Source organism: Cryptotermes secundus, unplaced genomic scaffold (assembly GCF_002891405.2).
Source record: "Cryptotermes secundus unplaced genomic scaffold, Csec_1.0 scaffold307, whole genome shotgun sequence".
Classification (NCBI taxonomy): Eukaryota; Metazoa; Arthropoda; class Insecta; order Blattodea; family Kalotermitidae; genus Cryptotermes; species Cryptotermes secundus.
In genome coordinates this window covers 2,008,793-2,015,529 of record NW_019738353.1, presented here as the reverse complement: position 1 = coordinate 2,015,529, position 6,737 = coordinate 2,008,793, and the positions used below count along the sequence as shown (strand labels likewise).

Genomic DNA, 6,737 nt, shown 5'->3' with positions numbered 1-6,737 from the left:
GCTTTTTTTGTTTATCTCTATTAAGTTCTAAATTAGATAGACGTGATTTACTCCATTGTTGACGCTAGTTAGACACTATTAGTTTTTGTTACTAGTTCTTCTTTCTATTCCATGCCGTGGGGTCTTGGACCTGGTTATGAGCTTAGTTTCGTGGCATAAATTTCTACAGATCTATCTATCCTAGTTCCACGCTTGTAAGTGTTTGCTACAATTTGTTATGAATATTTTTCTTATTAGCTCTCATGGACTTAGCCTGGTCTCAGGTTTTTATAATCCTCATGTTTTGTGACATAGGTTTGTCCAGTGACTGAGGCTAGCTCTTTCTAAGGGATACAACTGAATAGGTGTTCTCCTTCACCTGAGGACGGAAACAGATCCAGTTTCCGAAACGTCGTGTTTTTATTTGTTATCTTAAAAACCAGGACGATGGATAAAGTCAAAAAACCCAACATATCAATAAACCTAAAGTTTTGCCCGCACAGTGTATTTATATGAGGGCTATTCGGAAGGTAACTATTAACGAAACAAGTAATGACGGATGAAAATTGGTGGGAATTAAGACGAAAGTTCTGAAATTGTGAAGCGAAGTCTTTTTCACATATTTCTGAACACTTTGGGCAATATTATCACTCGCTACAAATGTCCGAGCACATTGCTGTTCATCGTGAATATTCGTTCAGCCATCTTTAACATTCTACACGGTTGTGTTACAGTTCCTTCACTCATTGCATTTTGGCCGTAAACCGCCGCGCGTAATTCACTGTGGATTTCCGCAGCACTCATGTTTTCAGCGTGAAGAAAGCAGATGACAGCAAAAATTTCGCACCCGATGGGATTACGAATCGCAGGACACGTCATGGCTCAATCTTTGGAGACAAGAACAAATACTAAATGACCAGTTGTGTGATGGGTTACAAGGCAGTGAGTCACGTGGCGCTACCTCGCATGAGCGAGCTGTCCCGCGCTTCTCTATTATTTAAGTAAAATGGACGGAGGTTACTTTCCGAATAGCCTTCGTGTGTTCGTGTGGTTCTCGCAATAAAGAGAGACTGTTCCCCTAAACAGTGTTAACTTGTTAATCTTTATACTGATGATGGGAAAAATAATTTTCTTTCAGAAAATTCTAAAAGGAGAGTTTTCAAGAACTGGAATGAAAATCGTGTATCCTAAGTCTAAAATATGTCTAAGTTTCTATGTCATCAAACAGATGCCTAGATTTTAAATCTATCATTAGAAAGTTGCCACATATGGTCTTCAGCATGGGCACTGTGGTCAACACAGCCTTTAACGGAAATGAGTACCAGGAATCTTCCTGTGGGTAAAGGCCTGCCGGGGCATAAGGCTGACAACCTCACCGTCATCTGTGAGACGATTGTCTATAAAATGTGGAAGCCTCGACGTCTCACGGCCTGTTACAGAGATAGCTTTACCTTGTTTACATTTCTACCATCTCATCCGATTTCTCTAGGTGATATCCTCCCATCTACGTCTGGATTTTCCTAGCCGTCTCTTTCTTTCTGGCTTTCCGATCAAAGCCTCGTATGCATTATTCGGTCGTATGCTATTTCAACTAAAATACTGAGGTAAATACGTGTATATAACGGTCGTTATTTTTGGCTGATATTTCTGTCATTGTCCGCCTCCTGAGACACTTCGATCCGCAGCAGATATAAACCAGTACACAGAAATCCGTTGGATTACTATGTTTAGATCGAGCCTAAATCTCGGTGCACAGAGAACCAATCCAGTCCCCAGAGCTGCTGCAACAAAGAACTGCAAATGTGTGGCCTCTCGTGCCACAAAAGAACATCCGATCAGCCATTGACGGTTCGATAAGAAGGGGTCAAAAACTAAGCCAGAAACAGGGGAGGGGGTCATATTCAACGTCAAACTCAACAAAAGAAATGCTATTGAATTATAAATATAATACCCGTTTTTAATATTTTAGATTGGGACATACTTCTGTGTGTTGCGCCGAGCTGAATGCGTGTTCCTATATGTACACATCTGTACATGCTTTATTGAGTTTCATTCAAACCTGTACAGCCTGCCATTTATACCACTTTTTTAGAAGTTAATTCTTTGTAGAAGGGGTAGTGGATACTGGCCGGTATATCACATACTTAGCAATACTTGGAGTTTACCTGCTTCTTTCAACAAGTAAAACCGCAATTGTTTAATCATTTCAAATTTAAAAACTGAAAGGGATCGTGTTAGTCCCGTGTCAATAATTGTTTGCGGAAAAATTTTCACTTGAATCACTATTGAACTGAACTGATCTCCATGGAGCTGAGCCCTTCTTGAGAAGCCGCCAGTCAGTCACAAACTCAAGAAATTCCTTACATTTGTTTGAAAACTAAAGTTTCCTTACTGTGTTCACAAGAGCCTTCCACTGGTCCCTATCCCGAGCCAGATAAATCCAGCCCACACCACTCCATCATATCTAAGACACATTTTAATATTAGTCACACACCTACGTTTTGGTCTTTCCAGCAGTCTCTTTCCTTCTGGCTTTCCCACTAATATCTTGTATGCATTCCTCTTCTCCCCACGCGTGCTACCTGCCGTATGCATTTGATCCTCCTTGACTTGATCACTCTAATTATACTTGGAAAAACGTAAAATTTATGAAGCTCCTCATTATGCAGTTTTCTACAGCATCCTGTCACTCCATCTCTCTTTGGTCCAAATATTCACCTCAGCACCCTGTTCTCAAATATCTTGACCCTGTACGTGGTATTACTAGGTTTTCGGACTTTGTCCATTTCCCGGTATTTCAGAATACCGAACAGTGGAAGAAGTCAGAAAATCCTGTAATTTTGTGTATTATACAGCAAAGTCAGAACCCTTTAGGATGTATATCCATTCTGTGATTTCTGTAATGTCAGAAACCAAGTTTCACGCCCTTATAGAACTAGAGACAAAATTATAGTTTTGTACAGGGTGTTCAATCAAGAAGGTAATTTCGCAACACCGGTGACCGGGCCCAAAATTCCTCACAGATTGCTACTGTAACTGTAACGGCGCGCGTTTATCAGCGCTAATGACTCAAAGTGGGAACGTTACCTCTGGACTATGGAGGCCGCTCATGTTTATGTAAGCACGGTGCACAACTGCGTGCAGTTAGATTTACTGTAGTAGACTTCAGTTCTTGCTGTCATGACCACTTTATCAGTAACAGTAATTGTGTTGCTCTTACGATATGTTTCCATATAATAATGCAGAATATGTGACATGTCAAAGTACATTTACTGTACGGCTCTAACTGTCCATTTTGCAGGACAAAATCTTAGTTCACGTGATAAAACAATTTTAAGAATAATAATCGTCTGTATCGATAAAAGTAATTAAAAAGGCATCAAAATTTATGCAAATAATATTGTGACATGTTGACCCCTACCTCCCCAGCTGCACGTAGCGGTAACGTAGCGCTCGCGTAATAGGCGAGTAATCACCCCGCATCCTGGTAGCTATGCAACGCGCAACGCGCGGTGACGTCACGAGCGGAGCCGAAGTGAGCCGAGCGGAGCCGACGTTAGCCGAGTCCCCGCGACCTTGAAGCTATGCAAAGCGAATCAACAGCGGTGACGTCACCGAGGGATATCGCGGTTGCTAGGCAGCAGTCAACAACTCCGGACAGCGTGGCTAGCAACACGGCACCAGACGACAATTGTCCGATCAAGGCTACATAAGGAGCAGCGAAGGCTATTCACAGTCAGTCAGCGAGTCCTGGAGCTACCGCCGAGTGAGTCCTCGAGCTACCTCCGAGTTAGTTCCGAGTTAGCCAGCAACTAGTCAGTTGTATTGTGGCATTTGGAGTGTACTAATTGTGATACTGCAGATAGCAGTAATCGTAAATCTGTAATTTGGGTGATTGTATGAGCGAATGTGAAATAAAATTCGCTATATCAAATACGGCGTGAAGTTATTTGTCGCGATATACGCCCAATACGTGACAATATTAATGTGACCGTTTTAATATGCAGTATATTCACTGATGTGTAATTTGTTTGTGTGCACCCTATGATATATGGTACATTTATTTATATTAACCCTGTAAAAGACTATAATTTTATATATGTACTCCCTCCAAAGAAGACTATGTTTATTCATGTGCACTATGCTACAAGCCGGAAGGTGGAGGTTGCAGGTCCCGATGAGGTCATTGGATTTTTTCAGTTGACCTAATCCTTCCAGCCGCAATATGGCCCTGGGGTTCACTCAGCCTCTAACAGAAATGAGTACCAGGAATTAATTAAATAATTTTCCTGGGAACTAAAGCATGGCCGCCATCTGTGAGCCGATTGTCTAGATAATGTGGGACCCTCAACGTCTCACAACCCTATGGGCCTTCACCGCCTGTTACAGGGATAGCTTCACTTTACTATTTTATCCTATAATATACTATGTTTTCTTATGTGCGCCCTGCAATAGGGAGTTCATTATTTTATGTGCACTTTGTAACGTAGATACATATATTTATGTGAACTCTGTAACCTACAGCACACTTACTTATGTGCACTTTGTAACATGTCGCGGATCGATTCCCGATGAGGTGACTGTATTTTTTTTTTCAATTGACCTAATCCTTCCAGCCGCACTATGGCCCTCGGTTCGATACAACCTCTAACAGAAATGAGTACCAGGAATTTTCCTGGGGGTAACTAACGGCCGGAGCGTAAGGCTGACAACCTCACCGCCATCTGTGAGCCAACTGTATAGAAATGTGGCAACCTTGACTTCTCACAACCCTATGGGCCTCTATGGCCTGTTACAGGGATAGTTCAGCTCTTACCCAGCAACTTACGGCGCACTTATTTATGCGCACCGTGTAAAATGCTATACATTTATTGATATGTATCCTGCAACGTACGTTGAATTTATTTATGTGAAAGGTATGTATATTTATATGCACCCTGTAATGTAAATTTATTCATATTCGAACAACTCTTTGATAGAAACAAAATACCGACTATTTTATTCGAAAACAACTCTGACATTTATGGTTTACTGTTTGCATAGTCCGTGTTTATTTGTTGTGGTTCTGTGCGGTGGGTTTCAGCAAGCCACATATCACAGCGTTATGATAAATAGAGTGGAATTATGGGACAGAGAGACAGAACCAGCACAGGTGTGGTATGGCAGCTATTCCTTTTCCTTGTTTCCTGTACTTAGTCTATATCGAACTGGAGGATTTGCTGTGTGCAAACATTCATTTTGCTCTATTTAATTAATTACATATGTTGGCAAAACTGAGTAGAGTTTGCTGTGAGAATACGGGCTTAGGGGATCCCCCACACAAGGCCAGATCGAACAGAGAAGAGGCCACGGATGTCTAGGCAGATTTCCACTCAATGACATAGCTCATATCTGAGAGTTTTATCCACTCGCTAGAGAAGTTCTACAAGATCACAGTCATCTGTGACATGATAACATTGTTTAGTAGACATGTACTAACGTTTCGGAGGAAAATTCTGACTCCATCTTCAAGGTATAAATGTAGCCGACTCGGAAACGTGTGGATAAAACTTCAGTACTGCTTCACCATTCTCTGCAAATATCACGAACAAGATACATTTAGAAGTAGACCTGTATTTATTAATTTTGGCTTACTTTCTTTATTCAAAAGAAAAAATAGGCTTATGAGATCACCATGCTGTCTGTGCGTAACCCCCTCTACTAACTTTTGCATGCCTCGACCAATATTTATGAAAATTGGTATGTATATCATGGCACCTGAACCCATCTCAACGGCGTACATAATAAATCCCTCTCAACAGTCTGTACGTCTGTATGTGTATTCCCCTATCGTTGCTAAGGAACGGCTAGGTAAACACGTTATCGCGGCGACAAATACGCATGCAACAACAGAGAACTTTTGGACACGTCGTTTCTAAGCGGTCCGTGTCGTATCACAGGAGAGTAGGAGATTAGTTCTTCCCAGAACGTCTTATAATAGTTTTTAGTTGTTTATTTAACGACGCTGTCAATGGGGGGACTATGCAGCGTCAAATACAGGATGATCAATGAATGAGGAACCCGTTGTGTAATGAGAATTGGCAAGGATTCCAAGCTATTCAGAGAAACCCCACGCCAGTACCACTGTGTCCAACCCCTAATCCCACATGATCTGACCGGGCACGGAACTCGGACCGTCGCAGTGTCTATGTTCCATCCTTCTTGTTTATTTCTATAAATCGTCACCGCAGACTGTCCTAAAACATTTATTTATTTTTTTCAGATATATTGAGCACTACAAGTTTGTGTCACTGCATGGCCATCAACAGGTGAGTATCCAATAAAATAGAAAAGCCACAAAACTGTAAAGCTGCTTAACTCTGCAAGAGGTAACATGTGTGATAAACGTTTCAAGTCGGAACTATATTGAACAATATAAAATTGAATATTAAAGGAACTGAGGATTAAAATTAATATTTGCCAATATGTACACAAAAAACAGATATTAATATAATGTTCGCGGTGTGTACATATCACAGAGACCCAATAAATAGACCCGGAGTAGTTGCGTCAAACACCAGATTCCAATTCTAAGAGTTATAACCAGGGTCCGGATTTTGATGACATGTCATCTTTTTTTCCTTATATCCTATTCAATGCCCGTAAATATATATATATGCATAATGAGGGGCTTCATAATTTGTACTCTTCTCCAAGTATAACTGAAATGTTCAAGTCAAGGAAGATGAAGTGGGTAGAGCATTTAGCACGAATGGTGG

The 6,737-nt window shown here is 41.1% G+C and overlaps 1 long non-coding RNA gene across 1 annotated transcript in view; it reads left to right on the top strand.

Moving 5' to 3' along the window:
• The window catches only part of LOC117282815, a 221,631-nt gene extending 215,342 nt beyond the window's left edge, over positions 1-6,289 (top strand). The window contains exon 3 of the long non-coding RNA XR_004513701.1: positions 6,242-6,289. This is a non-coding gene — a long non-coding RNA (uncharacterized LOC117282815). The remainder of the gene's footprint in view (positions 1-6,241) is intronic.
• The last annotated feature ends 448 nt before the right edge of the window (positions 6,290-6,737 follow it).